General features: G+C 37.4%; 1 long non-coding RNA gene across 2 annotated transcripts; it reads left to right on the top strand.

Annotated features, from left to right (window-relative positions):
• The first annotated feature begins 1,454 nt into the window (after positions 1 to 1,454).
• LOC122907066 lies at positions 1,455 to 23,838 on the top strand. 2 transcript variants are annotated; one of them, XR_006384677.1, is made up of 4 exons: positions 1,455 to 1,590; positions 16,854 to 17,041; positions 17,952 to 18,053; positions 23,687 to 23,838. It is a non-coding gene; the product is annotated as an uncharacterized LOC122907066 (long non-coding RNA). The 2 variants fall into 2 exon arrangements; XR_006384676.1 differs by lacking the exon at positions 17,952 to 18,053.
• Positions 23,839 to 27,746: the final 3,908 nt, after the last annotated feature.

Below are 27,746 nucleotides of genomic sequence, written 5' to 3'. Positions count from 1 at the left end.
TTGAGACATGTTTCAAAGACTGGAGAAGGAAAAAGTCTTCTAAGAAAAGTGCAGCTGGGTGAAGGAAATTGCAAGCTCGAAGCCCTGTCTCCCCCCGCCCCCGAAAAAACCAACACCGTGAGAGCAAATGACAAAAATCCCGAGCAAAAAGCGAAAGCCCAGCATCTTTCCTAGGAGCCCGCTAAAACCTCAAAAGTCTGCCTCCGCCCTATCTTACCCAAATTGGAAAAGCCAGACACCGTCAGGGTTACCCCTGTCCGGACCCAGGAGCGCAGAGCCGGAGGGCTACGTTGTGAAACTCACATTCCTAGGGCACCCCATGCTTTAGCGTCAAGCACAATATACAGTGCTGGGTCCCGCAGAAGGTAGGTCCGCACGACGGACTGGAGGCACCCGCCACTCCGGGTTCTTAATTTTCTGCCGACCTTAAGTTTCAAGTCACGAGAACGCGGCAGTCAGCGCGGGCCGGGAAAACTGCGATAAAAGACGGCTCGGTTCGGCAAATGGGGGAGGGGACGCTGGTCCCCCTTCTGTCAAGGGGCCGCGGCCTGCGGAGCCCCGCCGCGCCCCGGGCCCGGCCCCGGCGGGGGGTCCGGCTGACAGATCCGCTGGGCGGCGGCTGCTCCGCCGCAGCCCGTCCGCGTCCCGCTCAAACTGCAACTCCCCTCCCCCCACGCCCCCGTCTCTCCGCGCTCCCGCCACATTCCGCCCGCCGCCGCCCACTCCCAGACACCCAATTACCCCCAACCCATCTCCTCGCATTTTTAGCAATTAAAATGAGGGCGGACCCAGTGCCCATTCCCTGCACCCCCCCAACGCCTGACGGTCCCACCACTGCCACCTCCCAGGTCCCGCTATTACTTCTTCAGGTTCTTACCGTCTGCGGCAACCCTGGCGAAGCCCCACGGACTGCCCTTTGGTCGAAGTAATTTTTGGCGATTTTTTTAGTGATTTTTCGGCGGAGTCCAAGTAGCGCTATAATCTCGGACAGGTTATCCCGTCTCTCCCGCTAGATTGATGAGATCAGGCATCACTCGAAAATGGCGCCGAAAGCGCTGAGGCTCCTCATTCAAATTCGTTAGAGCCAACCCCGCCGCCCCAGGGCATGCCGGGAACGCGGGCTGCCTCCACAGCTGTCAATACCGCCTCCAAACCCTTCTCCGGCTTTCCCTACACTTCTGCTCATGCGCAAACTCCTACCCCAATATCCGCGCCTTGAACATGCGCAGAATCGTCGCTGTTCGCCGCTCTCACTTCTTTTCCTCAGTCTCACTCCTCCGGCCTCCTTTCTTGCGCGTGCGTGCAACTCCTTTGCTCAGCCGCGGACGTGGAGGAACCGTGCGGCTGTGGGCCAGAGGTCCATAGACGACTTGTCAGTCGATAGGTATTTATTCTACTGTTCGAGGAAAACAAATAAGGGTGCAGCTTAGACGAAAAGAAACGTTTTATTGCCAGTGTCTAAACCCCTAAACAACGGAATTGTGTACGGATACACGTGTACTTAAAACAGCCTGGTGTGTGTAGAGCACTTGCTGTATGTCAACGCTTTACGGGAGTTACTGCACCTAAGCCTCAGAACAACTTTATGAGGTAGGTACAGTTATTATTATCGGTTTGCAGACCAGGAAAGCAAGGCTCAGAGACTTCTAAGTAATTTGCCTTAGGAGACACAGGTAGCAAGCACGTGGATGAGTCCCCATCTGTCAGATTCTGGAACTTGGGCCACTTTGTATCCCGCTGTGCCATGCAACCTGAGCTCACACAGGCGTGGTTTCCCCCGCTCAACAACTGTGTGTGTGTGTGTGTGTGTGTGTGTGTGTGAGAGAGAGAGAGAGAGAGATGTGTGCGGTGTATGCGTGCGCGCGCCTCCGGCGTTCGGGATTATTTAAGTGTGTTGGAGCTCTACCTCCCGGTGCTAGGCTGCCTGTTGAGTCGGTGCTTTCATCCAGTCCAGTTTCTCTTACAGCCTCACTTGTTCTTAAACGTTTTGCTCTGTTTTGGGTAAATGGGCAGTCTTTGGCCATCACTTTGTGTGTGTGAGTGTGTTTGTGTATATTTTAAGGATGGTAAAAGGAACTGAAACTATCAAAGACGGGGTTCCACTGTGCAACACATTAATAAAATAATAGTAGATAGAGATCACGTACTGACTGTACTCTGGCCGGGCACGGTAATAAATAAATGCTTTACGGACTGATCCTGTTTGCTGCTCAAAACAACCCCATTAAGAAGGGATTATCGTCATTTTACACATGAGGACACCCGAGACTCAGATTAAGAAATTTGGCCCTAAATCTTATAACTAGTAAGTAGAAGCAAAAGACCTGGACAAATCCGTGCTCACCTTCAAAAACTGCACGCTAAGACAGGACAAAAAAATGATAATAAAATAGTATTTTAACACCTTCCTTAAAAACCTCTTTGAATCATTCATATGCTTGGGAGCGTTATCCTACCCGCCACCAGGCTAGTTAAGATGAAAATGAAAACAATACCACTGCCATTGATTCTAAATTATGACATTTTAAGTTTATTTTTGGTTACTTTTTTCCTGATTCCAAGTTAAAATACATTTTCTAAAGAATCCAACAATTTGAAATCTGGGGTCTTGCTACATTTTTTCCAGTTTTTGTTGCAAAACTTGTGATGAACCTTAACTGTAGGAGTATATAAAAACATTATTATGAGGGTTAAAGACTATGGATATTCAAAATGTCTGACGTACTAAGAAGTAAGAAAATGGGAGAAGGCTAGCATAATTTGCATTACTGAAGTAGAATTAGAAAAGAAATGGGTTTTAGTAATTTGAGATCATCAAGAAGTAACATTGCAGAGTAGTGTTTGTCTTACATCTATCTGTATAGTAGTTTTGTGCATTGGTTAGGTGTGTGGACTCTGGAACCAAACTGCCTGGATTTGGAACTCAGTTCTGTTACTAACTAGCTTTGTGATCCTATGTGAGTTACTTTTCCCTCACTTTGATCTTTTGAAAAGGAGTAACCATCTCATGAGGTTGTTGTAAGGAAGTTAAGGAGCTAACATATAGTCAAGGCATCTGAACAGTGGTGTACTGGTAAATGTTATTGTGCACCATTAACACTGATCTTTTAAAATAGCTTCTTGGGTCTTAAAAAGTTTTAAGTTAGCGCCATTAGGAGTTAGGCTATTGTGTTCAAAAGCCCTTAAAGGGGCGCCTGGGTGGCTCAGTCCTTAAGCATCTGCCTTTGCCTCAGGGTCCTGGGATCAAGCCCCACATCAGACTCCCTGCTCAGCAGGAAGCCTGCTTCTCCCTCTCCCACTCCCCCTACTTGTGTTCCCTCTCTTGCTGGGTCTCTCTCTGTTAAATAAATAAATAAAATCTTTCTTTAAAAAAACAACAACACAGAACAAAAGTCCCTTAAAATGACAAATCAGCCTGACAAATTATTTTTGCCAAATATGAGTAATGGTTTCTGCCAGATGAGTAAGAATGTTAATTTGTCTTACCATTTCATAAGAGTATCATACGGAAATGGAATAGTTTTGCTTTTTCTAATTTTTAAAATTAAGGGGGGAGGGGAAAATCAGGCCAATCTAAAATATAAAGTAAAATATAAAGTAAAAACTGTCCAAATTTCTATCATCCAGACATAAATACATATTCTTTGCTCCTTAAAAATGTATCTGTGGTGAGAATTGGCTAGAGGTAGTCTGGAATAAGTGGTATATCTGAGGAACTTATTTGCATGATTGTACTTTAATTAAATGAACTGGTAAATTTTTTTTTTTTAAGATTTTTTTATTTATTTCTTTGACAGAGACAGATCACAAGTAGGCAGAGAGGCAGGCAGAGAGAGAGGGGGAAGCAGGCTTCAAGACCCTGAGATCGTGACCTGAGCCGAAGGCAGAGGCTTTAACCCACTGAGCCACCCAGGCGCCCCGAACTGATAAATTTTTGATCTAGCCCCCTTTTAGATATATTCTGTCAGGAGAATTCTAAAGTGATGATGTTGTTGGTAACTAACATTTACTGAGTTCCTACTATGTGTCAGCTAAGCATGTATATGCATTTCCCCTTGAATTCAATCTCTAATAACACCTGAGGCTGGTGTAATCATCTCCATTTTGCAGACTGAAGTTTATATGGTGGTTACTTTTAGAAGATTTAAGCCGTGTTTTGTTTAAAATACTATTCAATAAACCAAAAACCCTTCATAAATCTTCTCAATTCACCAAAATGGGAGAAAACAAAATCAAGTAACATGGTTGCCATGCCTGAACAAAAAGCCCAGTTGGAAAAAAGGTTTTGAAAACCCAGTTATATTTGACCACAAGGGGGTGCAAATAATTGAGCTGAATTTTAAAGGGAAAAAAAGAGTCTTTTTACTTCAAATTATCAAATTCACAGGTAAAAAACTAGTAAGAATACCTCCTCCAAATTTTTTTTTTTTTTTAAGATTTTATTTTATTTATTTGACACAGAGAGATCACAAGTAGGCAGAGAGGCAGGCAGAGAGAGAGAGGGAAGCAGGCTCCTGGCTGAGCAGGAGCAGAGAGCCCGATGCGGGGCTCGATCCCAGGACCCTGAGATCATGACCTGAGCCGAAGGCGGAGGCTTAACCCACTGAGCCACCCAGGCGCCCCATCCTCCTCCAAACTTTAATACTCCACATAGTTATGTACTTAATGAGTAAGTCAGTTATTTAGGTACTCAATTAGGGCAGAAGTTTTCAGCTTTCTTTCATCTTCAACATGGTGAAGAGTTCATCAGCCCTACCCCCACTCCTTACCCCATTTGTGTCTCTGCATACTCTACTTGTCATAACAATAGAACTGAAGTTATAATTTAAAATCTGAGGTTTTACCTGGAGACTGGAATGCAGTCACCAGCTCATGAATGGTAAATAAGGGTAGTGTGGAGAACAGAGGTTTTGTAATTTCAATGCTTTCTTTCCTTCCTGCTGTTTCTAATGAGTAAGCTACAACTGATGAAATTTTGGCTTCAACATATTAACTTATTTAGATAAAACTGTGAAAGCTATAGGTCTGTTCATCTTTTACAATAGAATGAAGACTCTTGAAGAAAACATTTTGAACCGTAACTTGAAAACTTAGTATACATGGGAGAATGTTTTAAAGACAGTTTGTTTGGGCGCCTGGGTGGCTCAGTGGGTTAAACCTCTGCCTTTGGCTTGGGTCACGATCCCAGGGTCCTGGGATCAACCCCCACATCAGTCAGGCTCCCTGCTAGGTGGGGAGCCTGCTCCCCAGGCCCCCCCTCCCCCACCCCACCGCCTGCCTCTATGCCTACTTATACTCTCTCTGTCAAATAAATAAATAAAATCTTAAAAAAAAAAGACCGTTTGCTTTGATGTGTTTTAAAGTAACTTTTATTTTCTTATTGGTCTTGTTTCTCCAAGGTGGACTTAATTCTTAAAAAACCTTTTGACTTAGAAGTACTTAAAATTGGCTTGGTTGGTTAAGAGTCCCATTCATGATTTTGGCTAGGGTCATGATCTCATGGATCCTGGGATCCAATGGGGAATCTACTTGAGATTCTCTCCCTTTGCCCCTCCCTCCACACTTGCACATGCTCTCTCTCTCTCAAATAAATAAATCTTTAAAAAAGGAAATAACTTAAAATTTATCAAAAAATGCAAAAATTAAGATAGTTCGAAGAACTTCCTTATCATTTACTTGCTCTTGTGTAAGGTCCCTCTCTTACCACATACATGTATACTTCCGTACATTTTTTTCTGAACCATTTGAGGTTAAGTTACATACATTTTGGCCTGTCACCCATGAATACTTAAGAGTATTTCCTACCAATTAGGGTTAGCGTTAGGGTTAAATTTACATTGAAATAATACTTCAGTCTACCACCATATTCCAGTTTTGTAGCTTGATCCTTACTAGCATTTCCCCCTCCAGTACAGGAGTCAGTCTGGGGTCAGGGAATACATTTAGATGTCATGACTCTTTAGCTACCTTTATTTTGGCACATTTCCAGCCTTTATCTTTTATGACTTTGACCTTTTTAAAGAATATAGCTTTTTACTCCATTGGACTTTTTCTTTTTCTTTTTTTTTTTTTTAAGATTTATTTATTTGGGAAAGCGGGGGGAGTTCCTGAGTGGGAGGAGGGGCAGAGGGAGAGGGAGAGAAGCAGACTCCCACTGAGCATGGAGCCCAAGGCTGATGATCTTACAACCCTGAGACCATGACTGAGCTGGATTAACTGTGGGAGCCACCTGGGCACACTTCCACCACTCTTTTTAATAAAATTTTCCTTATTTTGTTTTTGTCTGATGTTTCCTCATGATTAAAGTGGGGTTATATATACTCTCAACTGGAGTATTGCACAGGTGATATTGTGTCCTGTGTAGTGTATCACTTCCGGAAGCACATGATCCATCTGTCCCTCCTTGGTGATACTACTTTGATCACCTGGTCCATATGTGGCCTGAATTTTCCATTGTATAGTTACTGTTTTGTTTTGTTCTTTCTTCCTGGTATTAAAAAAACAAATTGTGGGGAAAGATTTGAAGATACATCCTGCTCGTCATCAAAATCCCCGTTTAAATTTAGCATTGATTATTGCTGATATAATTTTGCCATAATGATTGCAAAATGATTCAACAAATCTAATACTGTCTCCACATCTACCAAGTAGTCCACAGCATTCCACTGTGAACAAAGAGTCCTTTCTTCTTTGTTTATTATCTGCATTAACTTATGAATTCCTGTTTTTCCATTGTGTATTTATTTTTGTTTTCTTGAGTTCTAGCTTTAATTTTGTACATGTATTTATTTATTTATTTTAAAGATTTTATTTGTTTGACAGAGAGAGACAGCAAGAGAGGTAGTACAAGCAGGTGGAGTGGGAGAGGGAGAAGCAGGTTCCTGCAGAGCAGAAAGCCTGATGTGGGGCTCAATCCCAGGACCCTGGGATCATGACCTGAGTTGAAGGCAAATGCCCAATGACTGAGCCACCCTGGCGCCCCTGTACACTTTTTTAAAATCAGTCATTTGAAGGTAAGTTGTTATGTCATGACCTTTCACCTCTAAATATTTAAGTCTGTATTTAATTATTTTGGTATTTAAATTGTCCCAGATTAAGCTAGTGGGAGCACTTTTAGTTTGGGTACTGTGTCTTTGTGATATGCCTACATCATTTCCTTTTTTTTTTTTTTTTTGGCACTTTCTTATTTTCTGGTGTAGTAAGATGTTCCATGTTCATCTTGTCCTTACTCTGCGCTAGCCCTGGAATTAGCCTTTTCTCTAAGGAGTCCTGTTTCCTGTTAGTACAGAATGGTATTAGAGACCAAGGATAGGTATGCTCATGCTAATGAAGTGTTTCTGCTTCTTGGATCTTTCATATGACTGCACTAAGAAATATATACATACATACAGAATATTTATATATACAAACAAAAACGTACGTACAAACAAATGTGCATACGCTTACATACATATATTAATGATATGGGCTTCATTATAATTATAACTGAGAAGATGCCATAGCAACATTTACAAAGTTCTTAATAAAGGCAACAAAATCACAATCCACACACAAACCACTCATACAATTTTCATGTTCTCTTTTAGTCAGTGTCTATACATATAAATTTTAAAGGGTCATAGTGTGAAATCAGTTTTATCTTTTTCCACTTAACATGTTGTTAGCATCTGTGAGTTACTATATCATTTTATAATCTTCATTCTAAATTGCTCTGCTACATGTCATTCAGCAGATTCTATCACTCTTCTATTGCTGGACATTTAGGTTGTTTCTAGTATTTTGCTATTAAAAATAATTCTGAAGTGAACATTTTTTTGCATATACCTTTTCTAACTGCTTTCTTATTTATTTGCTTATTTATTAGAAGATTTCCCAGAGGTGGGAATACCAGTTCCCACAGGTAGGTATGTTTTGATGCGTTTGATATGTTTTGGCAAACAAATTTAATCAAACAATTACCAAAGCCCAAAGCAGGGTTGGATATATAGAGATGAAAAATAGGTAGTCCCTGCTGCGAAGAAACTGAAAGTCTAATGAAAGATAGATAAAGTCTCTAAAAATGACAATAAGAGAAATAATAGACAAAGAGTGTTTAAACCAGATTAGGAATAAGTGGCTCAGAAAAGCTTTTTAGGAGTAGAGCTATATCTTTTTTTTTTTTTTTTTTAAAAGATTTTACTTATTTATTTGACACAGAAAGAGGGATCACAAGTAGGCAGAGAGGTAGGCAGGCAGAGAGGGAGAATTAGGCTCCCCACCAAGCAGAGAGCCTGATGTAGGGCTCAATCCCAGGACCCTGAGATCATGAACTGAGCCGAAGGCAGAAGCTTAACCCGCTGAGCCACCCAGGCATGCCAGTAGAGCTGTATCTTGAGAGGTATCTTGATGGAACCTAAAGGGACTAAGGTTATTCGAGTGTGAAAGAGAGTAGACATAGGCCATAGAAAGCATTTTAAATATAATCATTTCATTGTAAGAAAACAGAAGTCAGGAAGAACCTGCATGTTCAAGAAAATTCAGGTAGTTTATATGATTTGTTGCTACATGACTTTGGAGGAGTTGAGGAAGTTTAGCCTAATCAAATGGATAGAGGTGACCGTGAAGGATCTTGGATGTCACCTTTATAAAATGCACTTGAAAAATCTCAAACCAGTGAGTAAGATACTGGATGCTGGAGGAATGCTGGGGTGGCTCAGTTGGTTAAACGTATGCCTTTGGCTCCACTCATGTTCCCAGGGTCCTGGGATCAAGTCCTGCATTCGGCTCCTTGCTCAGCAGGGAGCCTGCTTCTCCCTCTGCCTGTCACTCACCTTAGTTGTGCTCTCTTTCTCTCTCTGTGACAAATAAATAAGTAAAATCTTAACAACAAAAACAGCAACAACAAAAAACCCCCAAAAAATCCAAGGATACTGAAGAATAGATGAAAAAATGTGAGAGTAATGGTTGAGTCCTTCAGAGGCTATTGTAGTTATCCAGTCTAGCAATAAAGAGTGCTTGAACTAGGGACGCCTGGGTGGCTCAGTTGGTTGGACGACTGCCTTCGGCTCAGGTCATGATCCCGGAGTCCTGGGATCGAGTCCCACATCAGGCTTCCAGCTCCATGGGGAGTCTGCTTCGCTCTCTGACCTTCTCCTCGCTCATGCTCTCTCTCACTGTCTCTCTCTCAAATAAATAAATAAAATCTTTAAAAAAAAAAAAAAAAAGGAGTGCTTGAACTAAAGAAGTAGAAATGGGAGTGAAATCAAGTACAAAGGGATTGAATTTACTCAGTATTAATATGTAGGTATTTCCAGGTAACTAGCACAAAGTGTCAGGTATTGTTCAAGGTACGAGCATATTAGTCATGGCTCCTCCTGTTGTGGTATAGTCTCATGAGAGAAACAATGTTTAAGTTAATAGTTTTACAGATTACAACTGTGGTAAGTACTGTACCAGAAGAACACAGATGCACTGAAAGCATACACTATGGAGACCTAACACTGGAGGTTTAACTAAGGCCTTCCTAAGGTAGAACGGTTCAAGCTGAGACTTAGGAATTAGCTAGGCCAAAAAGAAAGGAAGAACATTCTAAGCAAAGGAAGAGTGTATGTTAACATCCTGAGCTGGAAGGACTGGTAAATTCAATGCCCGTGTGGCTAGAGTGGAGTAAGTAAAGATGGAAAAAGTTGGAAGGTAAGACTACAGAGAAGGTTTAGGAGGCTTTGTTTATGGAGAAGAGAGGAGGAGATATGTCATGGGACTCCTAGGTTTCTGGTGTGGGCAACTGAGTGGCAGTGGATGCCATTTCCTGAGATACAGAAACTAGAACAGGTTTGATATATTGGTTTTGAGATGCCTGGTGGGTTAAGTACATCCTTCCATCTTTACTTACAGATAACCAGATAGCAGGATTGGATTTTGATTTATAAGTCTGGAATTTAGGAGAAAGTTCTGGTTTGCATGTTGTCTATAGATTTACTAGTTGACCAATTATAGATGGTCATTTAAACTATGGGCTTGGATGAGGTCACCAACGTATGTGGAGTTATAAAGAGGTTCAACACAGAATCCCAGAGAACACTGTCTGGTAGCTACACAAAAAATAAATACAAATTCACTACTAATACAAAAGACACATGACAAACTGAAAAATATTTTTTAACTTACAAAGCAAATAATGGGTTAATATACTCATTTTTCATAAGAAAAATAGAACAATTAACAAACACACAGTTAACAAAAGAAGGAAAACAAATACATTAAAAATTTAATGAATATTTGAAAAGCAAAATCTGAAAGTGAAAGTGATTTTAAGTTTTCACCATCTATCTCATTTTTATTGATTTACTTTTTTAAAATCAGTAATTGAGGACCTTGTTAAGAGACTGGAGGATGTTAAAAAAAAAGAGAGACTGGAGGGTGTTGATAGACTGACGGATCATGTAATTCTTATAAATCTATTTTTTAAAGTATATGTTTCTCTCGTTCATAAAAAATTAGATCCCAGTTGTTAGCATGACTTTAGTTGTAGAACTTGAGATATGGAAAATCCAACTGGATGATCTTAAGGTATCCAGAAATATGGAAAATGAACTAAGTAGTGATGAAAATTAGCTATAATCTTAGTGGTACATGGAAGAATTAAGTTATGTGTAATTTGAATCTGGGTTATATGTCTGTAAGATCACCTCTTTTGGGGGGCTCTGATAATTAATTTCAGTGCCTGGCATGGTAACTTTAACTTGCTTGAGTTGGCATTTTTTACCAGGAAGTCAGAGTTTTAGCCCCAAGAAGATACAAATTAAATGTAGAATGATTTAGCAAATCAGACATAGCCTATTATAGCTTAGGTAGGAATGATCTATATACTTAAAGTTCTTGTAATGTTTAAGAAAATTAGGCAAATATAAATTTATTTCAATTAAAAATAGTATTATGAGTGAGTATTATGGAAGCAGTCAGAACAGATTCATACATAGCATTTTCAACTCTGATTTAAGGTTAGAGAAGTATAAGGGGTTTTCTCTTTCTCCCCATATGAAGAACAGTTTTACTTCTATAGTCTTGAGCACATATTATAAGGCTGATCTAAAATTCAATTACAGTTAATAATGGTTAATATTTATTGAAGAAGTATGAGTTCCCCTCGCTCTCTTTACCAATAAGGATACCAGGAAAAGGATAAACCCACTGATTGCACTTATCTACTTTCTAAAGAATTCGTGTGAACGTGCTATGCTGTCTTTAGATGAAATATTGAATACAATGTTTTGGAATGTTGTTTTTAAAAATAATAGGTTTGGAGTCATAGAATCTTAGTAGTTAAAACATGTCCTTTACAACTGCTACCCATTTTCAAAGTACCCCATGCAGCTGCTGAGAATGAATTTATTCCCATCTATGTGTGATAACCTTTTAAATATGACCACTATTGGGCACTTGGCTGGCTCAGTTGGAAGAGTACAAGACTCTTGATCTCAGGGTTGTGAGTTCTACATGTTAGATGTAGAGATTACTTAAAAAATAAAGAAGCTTAAAAACATAAATATAGGGGCACCTGGGTGGATCAGTCATTAAGCCTCTGCCTTCTGCTCAGGTTTTGATCCCAGAGTCCTGGGATAGATCCTGCGTTGGGCTCCCTGCTCAGCAGGAGGCCTGCTTCTCCCTTGCCCATTCCCCTTGCTTGTGTTCCCTCTCTTGCTGTATTTCTCTCTGTCAAATAAATAGATAAAATATTTTAATAAATAAATAAATAAGATCACTATTATCTTCAACCATGAAGGCAACTGAATCCCTGCCCCCCAAACATCCTTAGTGGTTCTATGATTTTAAACCCTTCACCATCTTGGCTTTCTTCCGGTTATGCGCCATTTTATTAGGGCCCCTCTCAAAAAGTGACACACCCAGAACAGTAAATCATATACCATATATGGTCTGAAATACACCCAGTGTTAGTTAACTTTTTGTCCTAGCCATTAAAATGTTTGTATTTGGGGAACAGTTTAATCTAAGATAATAAAAAGGACTGGTAAATAATAGAAATGGATCTCTATTGATCCTTTATCAAAAGAAAATTGAAGGGTTTTAATATAATAAACTTCACATTGAGTAAAAACTTTTAAAAGTTGTAACTCATGACCTTCTCAGAGACTTTGTTGACTTGGGGCAAGCCTTGTCCTGAAAGTTGAGGACAATGAACCAGGAATCTATTATCATTCATTTCTTATTTATTTTTAGTAAACAGAAGTAAAATTGAGACCCTCTGGTCTCTAGGAGATACGACTATGTGTGATGAATTCTCAATGTGTGATGAGTTCTCTATGACAGTTGAACTTCATGCTATATTTCAATTCTTCATGTGTAAAAAATTATTTCTTCCATGTAGCACAAATCTATAGGGAAATGAGAATAAAATGTAACACATTCTTTTCTGGCATAGAAATGCTTATGTGTTTAAAACAAATTAACTTTTTAAGGCAGCTCTGAAGAAGTAATTTATTTTAAATAGGTGAACAGTTTACAGCTCTTGTGGGAACAATTTTTCCTCACTTTTCTTCATCACAGGATTAGGCCCTATGTTTTTAATTTAAGTCCTTTAATTTTTGCTGTTAACATGTAATTTACTTGATGACCCTATTCTATTAACTTTTGATCCACTGAGCCCAGGATGGTATATACAATACATATACATAATTTTAAGGAAACTCTTAAAGAAAAATAAGTGGTTTGAAGTATCATACATACTAATTTTTTCCCCTTTTGGGAGAATGTATTTTATAAGCATAGGGCTTTCTTTAACAATGAGATATTTATACCATTAGCGAAACAACCAAAAGCTCATGTGACTTAACTGCAATATTTTTAATAAACTGCAAAACTACTAATATGGTGGATACAAAACTTTTCCTGACATTCTTTTTTTTTTTTTTTAAAGATTTAATTTATTTATTTGACAGAGATCACAAGTAGGCGGACGGGCAGGCAGAGAGAAAGGAGGGGAAGCAGGCTCTCCACTGAACAGAGAGCCCAGTGTGGGACTCGATCCCAGGACTCTGGGATCATGACCTGAGCTGAAGGCAGAGGCTTTAACCCACTGAGCCACCCAGATGCCCCCTGACAAGAAATTCTTTTAGCATATGACCAAACCTAATAATCCTCCCACTGACCTTTATTTATACACATATTTCCTTTAAAAGGAAAGGAATATAAAATTGAAAGTTCCTAAAATTTAACCCTTTAGATATAAAAAATGTTAGTTAATACAGTTGTTAATTATGATAGAGTTCAAAGCATCTTATAAATAACCTGATGTAAAAATACTTCTATTTGCCCTTGACACTAGACCTTTGGACTCACTTTTGAACATCCCCCCCCAGTTATAAAATACATGGGCATTAAACAATATTGAAAAAAATCAGGAATGATTTGGGAGGCATTGTTTCTGAAGCTCCCTTAACAATATCTTACTTTACTCTCTTTTCCCAACTGACAAAGGAAGACTCTGTCTTTTGTTTCTCGGTATTATTGAATTTTATTCATTTAGCATTATTATATATTATACTTGGTTTTTCTTCTTCAGGAAAATTGCAGTTTGTATCTTGTGGAATAGATGGTTCTATCTTCCAGGCATCAGAAAGCAAAGTGGAAAAGATTTGGGGGAGGCAGTGGGACCCCTCTGTTCTACCTGTGCCACACTAACTTTACTACAAGGGTGACTATGGGGGTGCGTTCACTTTCATAATTTTGGAAGCATGGATAGGTTGAGTGCTGTTTAAAACAGTAGAATAGGATATGAAAGGAAGCTCAGTTTATAGGGAAAACTTTGTTAGTTTATCTAATTCCTAATGTGATATATGTTTATAGGTATGTGTGTGGTATATGTTTTAAAGAAATTCTGGTGAACTAACAAGGTATAAAGTTATATCTTGTTATATAAACTTAATATGAATCCTACTATTTATTTAACTTTTAATATGCAGCTTAATGATTATTATGATTACCTTTAAGTGTGCCATATTTACTTTATTCAAAAGTGAACAGATAGTAAAGCAGTAACTGCTGTGTGATAAAAACTTTGGCATGGGGGTATGAACAAAGTTTCTGATCTCTGGGAATAGTGGAGGCTATTTATGCTTCTGTGTAAGCCTTTATGGTTTGCTAATGTGGCAACATGTTTGTAATTTCTTAATTTAAATACTAGGGGAAATGTAAAATGTGCTCTATTATTATCACATGTTATTATATATAATAATAATTATTACTTAAGTAAATGGAAGTAGTTTCACATGGTTTCACAGTTATGGGGGCAAATAATAAGATTCTGGACTAGGGTAGTAATGGATGGGATAGAGATAAGGAAGAATCAGAATGACTTTTAGTTCCTCTCTTGGTTGTAGAGTACAATAGGGGTAAAATTAACTAGGACAGAGGCAAATGGAGAAGAACAGGGATTTTGGCTTATGAGTATGTGTGTATAAGGATGTGGAATAGAAAACTGGGAAAGGGGAAGGCGATGAGAAACTCAATGAAGACATATTGAATATGGAAATTTGTCACTGGGATATCCATATAGGGAAGTTCAGTAGGGAGCTCAGCATGTGCATCTGAGGCTTGGGAGAAAGGTTGGAGCTTGAAGCAGATATCACTAAAAAGGTAGTAGTTGAAATTTTTAGGGAATTGGATACTGTTACTCATAGAAACTGAATATAGTGAGAGGAAATGAAAACCAACATTAGTGAATGGGCAAAGTAACAGAAGGCAGAAAAAAAAAATAAGAGTAAATCACAGAAGGGTGGAAGGGAGCACCAACAGAGCTCAGTGTTCTAGAAGCCAATGGGAGGACTCAGGAAAAAAGGAGTCAGGAGGATCAGAAGATACAGACAGGTCAAGTAAATTGAAAAAGATAATAGAATTTGGCAATTTTGTCACTGTAATGTTTGCCAGAATATTTTCATTGTGTTGATGATGGCAGAGTTGTGTGCTGGGTTGAAAAGTATTTTATTTATTTTTAAAAAGATCTTATTTATTTATTTATTTGCCTGCAAGAGAGTGTACAAGCAGGAGAAGCAGCAGGCAAGAAGGGAGAAGCCAGGGAGCCCGATGACTGACTCGATCCCAGGACCCTGGGATCCTGTGAGCCAAAGGCAGATGCTTAACCAACTGAGCCACCCAGGCATCCCGAAAATTACTTTAAATTGAGAAAAGTTACAATAGATTTATGTTATTTCAAGGCTTTTTATTTCTTCTTCAAAACAGGAATAACAGATAGTTATAGATAGTTATTAATAGATAGATATTAACAGACAGTTAATAGTTTGTAGAATTGAGGAGGAGATTCTCCAGTGAAGAGAGTTTACTGTTTATAAAATGTGGGTAGAGACAGCAGAAGAGGAAGAAAAGAGATTAAAGACAAGAGGGATAAAGGTAAAGAAAGATCTGTAGGAGATGAGGGAATGTGGGATCAAGGGAGCAGTAAAGAAATTGGCCTGGAAAAAGAGATAGGATACTCCTCCCTGAGATTAGAAGAAAGTAAGTAAAAGATAGTTTACATGTATACCAATGTGGAACAAGAAGGTTAGGAGGTTCATAGCTTATAGTTTTGACTTTTTTTTTTTTCTAATAAAGAAGATGTTAAAGAAAAGGGCATAGGTGAAGTAGCACATTTGAATTGTAGTAAAGTGGCATAAAAATATATGCTCTTATTTGGGTAAATTGGAAGGGGAGGTGAACCATGAGAGACTATGGACTCTGAAAAACAATCTGAGGGGTTTGAAGTGGCGGGGGGGTGGGAGGTTGGGGTACCAGGTGGTGGGTATTATAGAGGGCACGGCTTGCATGGAGCACTGGGTGTGGTGAAAAAATAATGAATAATGTTTTTTCTGAAAATAAATAAATTGAAAAAAATATATACGCTCTAAGGAATGGGAGAGGGAATTAACCAGGGGGCAACGTTATTATCAAGAGAGACTAATGTACCTGGGAAACTAAGCTAGACAGGAAAAGATACGAAGCCATGCTGAAGATTGTCGTTTGAAAAAAGAAAAGTGAATACTTTAGGAATAGAGGCTAAAATAAGAAAGCAGGTGTTAAGAGAATAAGGGAGTGAAAAAATCGGGAACAATAAGTGATTGTGGTCTGAGATCAATAGTATTGAAGTCTAAGGCTGTGGAACAATTTCCTAGTGATCAAAGGTTGAGAGTATGGGTCTGGGTATGGATCACTGAATGAAGTGATAGTAAGCTGGTGGAGTCAGAGTTCAAGGTTGTTGGATGGGTTGTCCATGTGGACACTGAAGTGGCACATGATGGCAGGAAATGCAGATAATGGAAGTCCTCTATAAATAAGGGAGGGAATGACTGGGCAATTAAGTAATGAGAATGAAAAAGAGGAATAATAAATTTCCAAGATTGCTGAATATGTCCTTTTTGCCCTCAGAAATCAAGAGTCACGAGGACAAGGACTTGCCTTATTTAATACTGCAAATAACTGTTGATTAATGGATAGACAAATGATGACCTCTTCATTTTGAATAAGTATTCATACTGAATTAGTATTTTTGGAAACTTTGGGTGTTTGTTGTTATATGCAGTTGCTACTAAAGAATATACAACAAGATGAAGATGTAGAAAAAAATTAATAATCCAAACCCAGAAATAACCAGTTAACCCCCTTTTATTACATTTTCATACCTGTTTGTTGTTCATCCTAGTAATAAATATTCAGCTCTAATATCCTTTAATGGCTGAGTAGGTATTCCATATAGAATAAGTATATACCATAATTTAAGCAGTTTCTTATTGGGGGTACATTATATATATGTTTTTCTGTTTGTAAATGGACAATCTAATAACTACATTTTTGCTTTTTTTCCTTAGGATGCAGACTTACAAGTGGATTTTCCAGTAGGATCTTATAGCCAGCCTATTTTTCTTGTTTTTGGCTAATTTCTAACAGGCTTATTAATGTGTATTAGCTATTCTATCCTGCATGGGAATCAGAAAATTGGACAGTGTTGTAGGTACTTAATGATGTAGGCATGCTGATAGCCACAAAGTGAGAATTGGTAAGTAAAAGCCCTTTACAAGAATAATGATGGGTATTTTAAAAACTTGGAATTAAGTGTAGTTTTCATGAGCACAGTAAGAAATGATTCATAACCTGAGTAATGGGATATAGTGGTCAATTCATAAATGCATATTATAATTAAATTTTAAAAACTCTATGAATAACCTACATTTGTTGACAGTATCCAATTTTAGGGGAGGTTTTAGTAAATCATGAATAATCATCAAGTTCACAGCTTCTCGAACTTTTTCACAAAAGTGTAGTTCATACTACAGAAAAGTGAAAAAAGTGCCCTAGATGCTTGATCCCAAACTAGGGTTTTCTTTTTCTTTCTTTTTTTAAGATTTTATTTATTTATTTATTTGTCAGAGAGAATGAGCACAGGCAGAGGCAGAGGGAGAAGCAGGCTCCCCGCCCAGCAAGGAGCCGAATGTGGGACTTGATCCCAGGACGCTGGGATAGTGACCTGCGCCGAAGGCAGCTGCCCAACCAACTGAGCTCCCCAGGCATCCCCCAAACTAGGATTTTCTTAAGTTTCTTGTTTTGTCTGAAATTTAATATAAATGTTTCATTATATATAATAGTTCTATGTTTAGTATAAATACAATACTTATAAATTTTTTCAAAATCCCTGAGTAAAATTAATATCTAAGAAGATGCCTCATGTTTTATTCAGTAGCTTTTAGCACCCTGGCATACTATAAGTTTCCTTTGTCTCAAACTGGACTTTTAGAGCAAAGTTTTAGGCTATTTGATGGTTGTACAATATGCTCCTTTTCAGTTTTCCCTTTAGCCCAGGCTATTTATAGTAGTGTATGGTAGGGAGTAGATTAATTGATGATTACCTACTTTGAACCTGAGAGTGTTTCAAAGACTCTGAAATGATAATTTAATATCATTGCCAATAGACTGCACTACAAAAGATGTTAAAGAAAGTAATCCAGATGGAAGGGAAATGATATTAGATGGAAATACAGATCTACATAAAGGAATGATGAACACTGGAAAAGGTAACTGCAGGGTAAATGTTTAAGCTCTTTTTACATTTAATTCTCTTTTAAGCTAATCAACTGTTTAAACAAAAATAATAGCAATGTATTATGGGGTTTACAACATGCATTAGTAAATATATGCCAACAATAGCATGAAAACCAGGAGGAGAAAAATAGAAATAAGATATTATAAGGTTCTTTTATTATATCTTAAGTGGCATAAATTCACTTGAAAGCAGACACTGTGATAACTATGTAGACTATAAACCCTGAAGCAACCAGTAGAATAATAAAACAACTGTTATAGGTAATAAGCCAACAAAGAAAAGAATGGAATAATAAAGTAATCCAAAAGAAGGCAGAAAAAGAAAAAAAGGAACAACAAACAGAGGGAACAAAGAACAAATGAACAAATAGAAAATAGCAAGATGAGACACCTAAATCTAATTATATCAATAATCACATTAAATGTAAATGACCTAAAAAACCCTAATCAAAGGGTGGAGATAGTCAGATTGGCTAGAAAGCAAGACTCAACACACTTTAAGAATGGTAAGAATGAAAGGATGGAAAAAGATATACCATGCTGATGCTGACATTAGTCAAAAAAAAAAAAAACTAGTGGGGCTGTATTAACATAACAGAAACAAAGTAAGATTTCAGAGCAAAGAATATGACCAGGGTAAAAGAAGGTCATTTTATAAATAAAGGGATCAGTTAATCAGGAGGATGTAACAATCCTAAATGTTTTTTTTGTTTTTGTTTTTTTTTTAAAGATTTTATTTATTTATTTGACAGAGAGAAATCACAAGTAGACAGAGAGGCAGAGAGAGAGAGAGAGGGAAGCAGGCTCCCCGCCGAGCAGAGAGCCCGATGCGGGACTCGATCCCAGGACTCTGAGATCATGACCTGAGCCGAAGGCCAGCGGCTTAACCCACTGAGCCACCCAGGCGCCCTGACAATCCTAAATGTTTATGCCCCAAATAAAAAGGTCCAAAATATGTAGAGCAAGATCTGATAGAACTGTAAGGAGAAACAGACACATCTATAATTATAGTCAGAGATTTTAAAACTCCCCCTTCAGTAGTTGCTAGGACAAGTTGAAACATAGCAAGGATATAGTAAAATCAACACTATCCACCAGTATTACCCAACTTTAATAACATTCCACTAACAGTAGAATATACTTTCTCTTTAAATAGAGTACATGAAACTTTTACCCAGAGGGACCATATTCTTGGCTGGGGTTAGCAAACTATTGATTGTGGGGGCAAATCTAGCCTGGTTTTGTACGGCCTATAAACTAAAGATGGTTTTTGCATTTTGAGAGGTTTCTTATAAAAAGGAAAAAAATATGTGACAGGAGAAACTGTATGTGACCCACAACGTTTAAAATATTTACTGGCTGACCCTTTAAAGAATTTTGCCAGTCTCTGTTTTAGACTATAAAATATGTCTCAATACATTTTAGAGGATTTAAGTCATGAGAAGTATGTCCTCTGACCACAGTGGAATTAAATTAGAAATCAATAACAGAAACCTAATTGGAAAATCCCTGAAAATCTGGAAATAAAATCACATGCTTCTACATAACCCACTGATTAAAGAAGAAATCCAAAGTGAAATTACAAAGTATTTTGACCTGAGGGAAAATAAAAATACAATGTATCAGAATTTACATAAACGAAATGCCTATGTTAAAAAATACAAAAAGTCTCAAAGCAATGACCTCAACTTCCACCTTAAGAAATTGGAACAGAGGGGCGCCTGGGTGGCTCAGTGGGTTAGGCCTCTGCCTTTGGCTCAGGTCATGGTCTCGGGGTCCTGGGATCGAGCCCCGCATCAGGCTCTCTGCTCAGCAGGGAGACTGCTTCCCTTCCCCTCTCTCTCTGCCTGCCTCTCTGCCTACTTGTGATCTCTGTCTGTCAAATAAATAAATAACATCTTTAAAATAAAAAAGAAATTAGAAAAGAAAAGCAAATTAAACACAACCAAAGGAATGAAATAAAGGTCAAAGTGGAAATCAATGAAATAGAAAGCAAAGATCAATTGAGAATATGTTATCAAAACCTGGTTGTTTGGGATGAGCAGAATTGATAAACCTTTAGCCAGACTGGTTAGGAAAAAAAAAGAGAGAGAGAGAGAGAGAGAAGATACTTATCAGGAAGACCAATATCAGGAATGAGAGAGGTGCCATCATTACATATTCTACAGATACTTCAAGGATAATAAGGGAATATTATGAACAACTTCAGGCAAAAATTTTAACAACTCAGATGAAATGACCAAGTTCCTTGAAGACAGAAATTACCAAAGCTAACTCAAGAAGAAAGAGATAAACTGAATGGTCACATACCCATTTCCAAAAAACTGAATTTTTATTTATTTTTTATTTTTAAGATTTTATTTATCCATTTGTTAAGACAGAGAGAGAAAGAGAGTGAGAGCAAGCAGGGGGAGTGGGAGAGGGAGAAGCAGGCTCCCTGCAGGGCTTGATCCCAGGACCCTGAGATATGACTTGAGCCGAAGGCAGACGCTTAATCAACGGAACCATTTAGTGCCCCAGCAAAAAATTGAATTTTTAGTTTAAAACATTCCCATAAAGAAAAGTTCTGGTCCACAGGACTTAACTGGTGAATCCTTCCAACATTTAGAGAAAAAAATACCAATCGCACAAACTCTTCCAGAAAAGCGAAGAGAGGAATACTTTCAAGTTTGTTCTTTGAGGCCAGCACTGCCCTGATACCCAAGAAAAGAAAACTCAGGCCACTTTCCCTTTTGAACACAGATGTAAAAAATTCTAGACAAAATTTTATCAGATCAAATCCAACTATACATAAAAGATAATATTATTTATCGGGTGCTATTTATCCCAAGAATACAGGACTGGTTTAACATTCAAAAATTAATCATTGCAACTCACCAAATTAATCTAAAAAAGAAAAACCGATCATCTCAATAGATGCAGAAAAAACATCTGACAAAACCCGATATTCATTCTCTAAAAACTCAGCAAACTAGGAATGGAAGGGTACTTCAACCAGATAAAGTACATCTACAGAAAATCTACAGATAATCTCATACCTACTGGTAAAAGACTTCATGCTTGTCCCCCAAGATCAGGAACAACACAATGATGTCTGCTCTTACCACTTTGTTTTTTAAGATTTCTTTCATCCGGGCGCCTGGGTGGCTCAGTGGGTTAAGCCGCTGCCTTCGGCTCAGGTCATGATCTCAGGGTCCTGGGATCGAGGCCCGCATCGGGCTCTCTGCTCAGCAGGGAGCCTGCTTCCTCCTCTCTCTCTGCCTGCCTCTCTGCCTGCTTGTGATCTCTCTCTGACAAATAAATAAATAAAATCTTAAAAAAAAAAAAAAGATTTCTTTCATCCATCCATCCATCCATCCATCCATCCATCCATTTATCTAGAGTGTGAGTGGGATGAGGGGCACAGGAAGAGGGAGAATCCCAAGCAGACTTCATGCTGAGCACAGAGCTCAACACTAGGCTGGATCCTGTAACTCTGAAATCATGACCTGAGTTGAAATCAAGACTTGGACAGAAAAATTGAGTCACCCAGGTGCCCATGTTCTTATTGCTATTATTCAACATTGGAGGTTCTGCCAGTGTAGTCAGGCAAGAAAAGAAAAAAATACATTCAGATTGGAAAGGAAGAAATAAAACTGACATAATTATCCATCTGTTCCACTTGGTGGAATCTACAAAAAGCTACTAGAACTAACAGGTGAATTTAGCAAAACTGTAGGATACAAGATCAATATACAATAATCATCTATATTTCTATGTTCTAGCAACAAACAGCCGAAAATTCAGCACTTACAATAGCATAAAAAAATGAAATATTTAGGAATAAATCTGATAAAAGGCATGAAAGATTCGTACATTAAAAACAGCATAGTGTTGAGAGGAAGTAAAGACAACTTAAATAACCAAGAGATTTACCTGGCTCAATGCAGTCATATGAACATGCCAGCTCCTTAAATTGATTTATAGGTTCAACACAAACCAAAATCCCAGTAAGTTTAAAAAAAAGGATAAGCTGATTCTAAAATTCATATAGAAATGTGAAGACCTGGGCGCCTGGGTGGCTCAGTGGGTTAAGCCGCTGCCTTCGGCTCAGGTCATGATCTTAGGGTCCTGGGATCGAGTTCCGCATCGGGCTCTCTGCTCAGCAGGGAGCCTGCTTCCCTCTCTCTCTCTCTGCCTGCCTCTCCATCTACTTGTGATTTCTCTCTGTCAAATAAATAAATAAAATCTTTTAAAAAAAAAATGTGAAGACCTGTAATAGCCAGAATAATTAACTTTGACTAGAAGAACAGTTGGAGGGCTGATACTACCTGATTTCAAGACTTATTAAATATCTACAGTAATCAAAACAGAGTGGTATTAATTAAGAATAGACTAATAGGGGCACCTGGGTGGCTCAGTCTGTTAAGCGTCTGCCTTCTGCTCAGGTCATGATCATGATCCCGGAGTCCCGGGATCGAGCCACACGACGGGCTCCTTGTTCAGTGGGTAGTCTGCTTCTCCTGCCCCTCACCCTGCTCTTGTGCTCTTTCTCTCACACTCTCTCAAATAAATAAATAAAATCTTTAAAAATGTATATATAAAAAAGAATAGACAAATAGACTGATGGAACAGAATATAGAGTCTGGACATAGAACCACATATATAATGATAACAGATTTTTGACAAAGTGCAAAGATAATTCAGTGAAGAAAGAATAATTAAAAAAAATACATTGTACTTGGAAGAACTGCATATCCACCTATAAAAATAGGAATTTGATTCATAAATCAATGTATAAAAATGTACTCAAAATTGATCACAGACCTAAACATAAAACCTGACATTACTATTAAATTTCTAGAGAAAATGTAAGAAAATTTTTGTGACTCTGAATTAAGACAAAGATTTCTTAAATGTGACATCAAAAGTATAATCCATAAATGAACAAATTGAGAAACTGGACTTAATCAAATTTTTACAGACTTCTATTTTTTAAAATACACTGCTAAAGAAGACAAGCTCCAGCCTGACAGAAACATGTAATAAAGGATTTCTATCAAGAATGTAACATACTCGGGGCACCTGGGTGGCTCAGTGGGTTAAGAATGTAACATACTCTCACGGTGCCTGGTTGTCTGAGTTGCAAGAGCATGTGACACTTGATCTTGGGGGTCATGAGTTCAAGCCTCACACTGGGCATAGAGATCATGAAAAAATAAAGATTAAAAAATAAAAGAATGTAACAAACTCTCAAAACTCAACAATGAGAAAACAAAAGTCTCAAAAAATAGGCAAAAGACTTGAATAGTAATTTCAATAGGAAGATAACCCATATAGCAAATAAGATGAAAAGATGTTCAACTTTATTAACCTCATTAGTCTTTAGGGAAACATACTGTAAAACCATGATGAAACAAGTGGATATCCATATACCAAAATAAATAAATAAATAAATACACATCTATTAGAACATCTAAAATGAAAAGTGTTGTTAAGGATTTGGAGAAATTAGAACTTTATACACTCCTTATAGGAATCTAAAATAATACAATCAGTTTGGAAACAGTTTTGCAGTTTCTTGAAAAGTTAAACTTACACCAATGTATGATCCATTTCATTGTAGGTAATTCCACAAGAAAAGACAGCATGTTTCTACAGAGATCTGTACATGAATATTCATAGTAGCTTTATATTTAACAGTCTCCAATTTGAAACAACTCAAATGTCACCAACAGATAAATGGATAAATTGTGATATAGTCATATAATGGAATACTACTCAGCAATAAAAAGGTAATGAACTATTGTTTTGTGCACCAGCATGATTAATTTCAAAACAATATTGTGAGTGAAGGAGGAAAATAGAAAATTCTAGAAAATGCAAACAGATCTATTGGGACAAAGGGCTGAGAGATCATTGGTTGCCTGGAGAGAGTAGTGCTGGGAGAGGATTATAAAATGGCAGGGGAAATTCTTAGATAGTTGATAGATATATTCACTTCTTATTCTGGTGATGGTTTGACAGGGATATACATGTTAACATTTATCAATTGTATTCTCAATCAATTCTATACATGTTTAAAGTTATCAATTATACACCTTATATATATATGCAGTTTATTGAATATCAGTTATACCTTAGCTTAATACACTGAAAAATGTATCTCGAAAATAAAGGAGGGGTGCCTGGCTGGCTCAATCAGTAGAGCACATGACTCTTGATTTTAGGGTTGTAAATTTGAGCCCCACATTGTGTATAGAGATTACTGAAAAATAAAATCTTAGAAAAGAAAATAATTTCAGTTGAAATATAAAAAACAATTAACATTTATTAGAAATATACCAAGGGGCAAGAACTAGGTAGGTACTTTAAGAATTACAGTATATGTAAATGTATCATTTCCTATGTGCCAAGCTCTGTTACATGTACTTTAAATATTTTAAGGTGTTAAATCCTTGCAACTCTTTGAGGTATGGGGACTTTTATTACCCTCATTTTACAGATGAGGGAAAGCAGGTATTAAGTCACAATTTCTGCACAATGGACCTGAGATTTGAACCTGGGAAGTCTCTTCTTTTGCAGAGTTTTAGTTCCAGGTTACAAAATGAAAGAATTATGACCCACAAAGGCAGTAACTTTTTCTGGATCACAGAATTTATAAGTAATGTCAAGATTTAAACTCAGATTTGTTCTACTCCAAAATATACACTCTTCTATACTAGATTGCTTCCATTCAGTGGTTCAATAGCAGGACTGATGGTATAATACTAGAGATAACTAAGATCTCAGACTATGTGATCCACTTCTTCCATACCCCTTTTACCACTTAATAGAGCTGTCCGGCATGTTTGTTGACTATAGATTAGAAAATGTTTTACGCTGATAAGCAAGTAAGAACTCAAGAATTATTTGTTGCTTTGTCTTGACAATTCTCTTTTCAGTATTCATAGTATAGCTGTGTCTGTTGAAACTAAGAAACTGAATCTGTGACTTCGGAGGATTTTTTCAGGCTAATATTAAAGCCAGTAATTTATCTATGCACTTCTATAAGTAGAATTAAATAGATGTGTTCCTATATCCCTAAAATTGAACAGGAGGATTTTTTTTTTAACTTTTCCATGAAAGCTTCATTTCCTTTGTGTGTGTGTGTGTGTGTGTGTGTGTGTGTGTGTGTTAGATAATGGTTACCAATCTGGGAGATATGGTTTGATATGTGGTCCAAGTGGCATCCAAGAAGATTTTCTTGGTTAAAGTCATGAGAGTAAACAAGAACACAGAAACATTTCCAAATTGCCAAAAAAAAAAAAAAAAAGAAAAAAAAAAGTATTCCATTATACTGAATGAATTCAACAGACATAAAACTTTTTTAATAAAGATGTTTTTAGGTGAATTTTGGAGGCAAAGGGTATTACGAAAAGTGACATCGGAATCAAGACACATCTGAACTCAAATCCTAGCTCTGCCCACTTACCAACTATGTTACGTTGCAGATATAACTTAACTTGGGCTTCAGTTTTGCCTATCTGTGAAATGGGTTAGTAATATTTAATTGAGTTGTGAATGTTAATTAAATGAGATAGTAAATATTGGAGCACTTAACATAGTGTAAAACATATAGAAAGTACTCTACTAAATGTTCCACTGCTAGCTACTATGAAGGTACTTCTATATAAATATAGAAATCTAAAGCCAGTTTAGATAAGGATGAAATGCTGAAATTATTTTCATGTGATCTGTGTACAGAAAATATCAAATAGATTCTAAAAACTGTTAGTTTAGGGAGTATCAAGTTTGATCCTTTCCTATTTAAAGAAATATGTAGCCTAGTGCATTTTATAACTGAGTCTTCTTTAAAGGTGAATTTCTATTTATGTGGTTCCATAACTGAGATTTGCTTTGGGAATGGAAATTCATGTTCACTCTGACACTTTTATATAAAACAAACTCCATATTTAACAGCTAACTAGTTTGAATGACTTAAATGCTGATGTAAATTTTATTATTTTTATAATTTATAAGCATATAACTTATAAAATAATAAATAATATAATTATAATATATTAATATATAATAATAAAATATAGTAATTATAATAAAATTGTATAATTTATAATAATATTAATTTTATAAATTAACTTATAGAAAAAATTCTATATTTTTAAAGCCATAGCCTTAATAGGAAAGTATACAGTCAAAGAAAAGTTGCAGACATTTGTTTTGCTTGTTGTATCTTAAGGCACATAATTCATATGAATTGGCTGGGAGGATATTCAGTTAAAAATCAAAACTTCCAGGGGTGCTTGGATGGATCAGTTGGTTAAGTGTCGACTCTTGATTTTGTCTTAGGTCGTGATCTTGGAGTCCTGAGATGGAGCCCAGCATCAGGCTCCCCACTCAGCTGGAAGTCTGCTTTAAATTCTCTCTCTCCCTCTCCCTCTGCCTCCCCACCCCTACCACTCCCACCCTCCCTCTCTTGTGTGTGTTCACTCTCTCCCAGATAATAAATCTTTTTTTTTTAAGATTTTATTTATTTATTTGACAGAGATCACAAGTGGCACAGAGGCAGGCAGAGAGAGATAGAGGAGGAAGCAGGCTCCCAGAGAGCCCGATGCAGGGCTCGATCCCAGGCCCCCGAGATCATGACCTGAGCCAAAGGCAAAGGCTTTAACCCACTGAACCACCAAGGTGCCCCGGTAATAAATCTTTAACAAAAAAATCCAGATTTTCCAGTGAGATAATCCAAAAAAAATTAGTCTTTCAATTTTATTCATTTGTTTTGTTATTCTCACTTACTAAGGGTCAGTCAAAATGAAGAGATGATGTTTAATAAAAGACAGCTTTGTCTGACCTGAAGGAAAGAGTTCCAAAACTAGATTACCTTCTTTGAAATTTATACCTCACCTTACAAAGTTCATACATAACCATTTGATCTTCTTCATTGTATTTCCTCATTAGTCCATAGAATTTCAGTCAGTTTCTATATGGTGCCAACTTACACGTGTACATCAATAGGTCCAGTGGCTTATCAAGAAAGTCTAAGTCCTCTATATTCTGGTGACATCTCATTTAGCTCTGACATTAAGTTCATTTTTTTCCTTCAAGCTATTTCTTTCAAATTTCTTGGCTATTCTTATTGACAACACAAATTTTCAGACCTTCAAACTTAAAATCTTACATTCATTTCCTTATTTTCTTATCCTCCCAGAGGTAAACAGGGGTTAAACTTATTACTTGTTATAGTTGTTCTTTATTGTGTGCTTCAGATATGTCTTTTTTCATTTTTAAAACTGCCCATTTAACCCACACTCTTAATTGTCAAGTTCGTATTCTAGGCTCTTATATTGCATTGCATTACAGCCTCTTGGTATTTTCCCCAGCCCTCATCTTGTCTTATCCTTTTCCCACTACTTTACACAAAACACAAAATACTTCTCTTCACACACTCTATAGAGAAGTATTGGTAGGTGAATAAGGAACTCCTGATTTACTAGAAAAAGGGAATTTAAATAGAATCTCCTTTCCTTTCATTGATTCTACCTTGAAGGAAAGAAGAAGAGCAGAACCTTCAGGGATTGAATCACAAGACTTGCTAGAAAGAGACTGATAATATATAATAGCCATTGGAAAGATAAAAGGAGACATAAAATTGAACTTTTGCCACCCATTCTTTCCCTTTTTGTCTT

The sequence above is a fragment of the Neovison vison genome, chromosome 5 (genome assembly GCF_020171115.1).
Source record: "Neovison vison isolate M4711 chromosome 5, ASM_NN_V1, whole genome shotgun sequence".
Taxonomy (NCBI): domain Eukaryota; kingdom Metazoa; phylum Chordata; class Mammalia; order Carnivora; family Mustelidae; genus Neogale; species Neogale vison.
The sequence above is the reverse complement of the archived record's forward strand: the minus strand, read 5'-3'. Positions and strand labels throughout refer to the sequence as shown.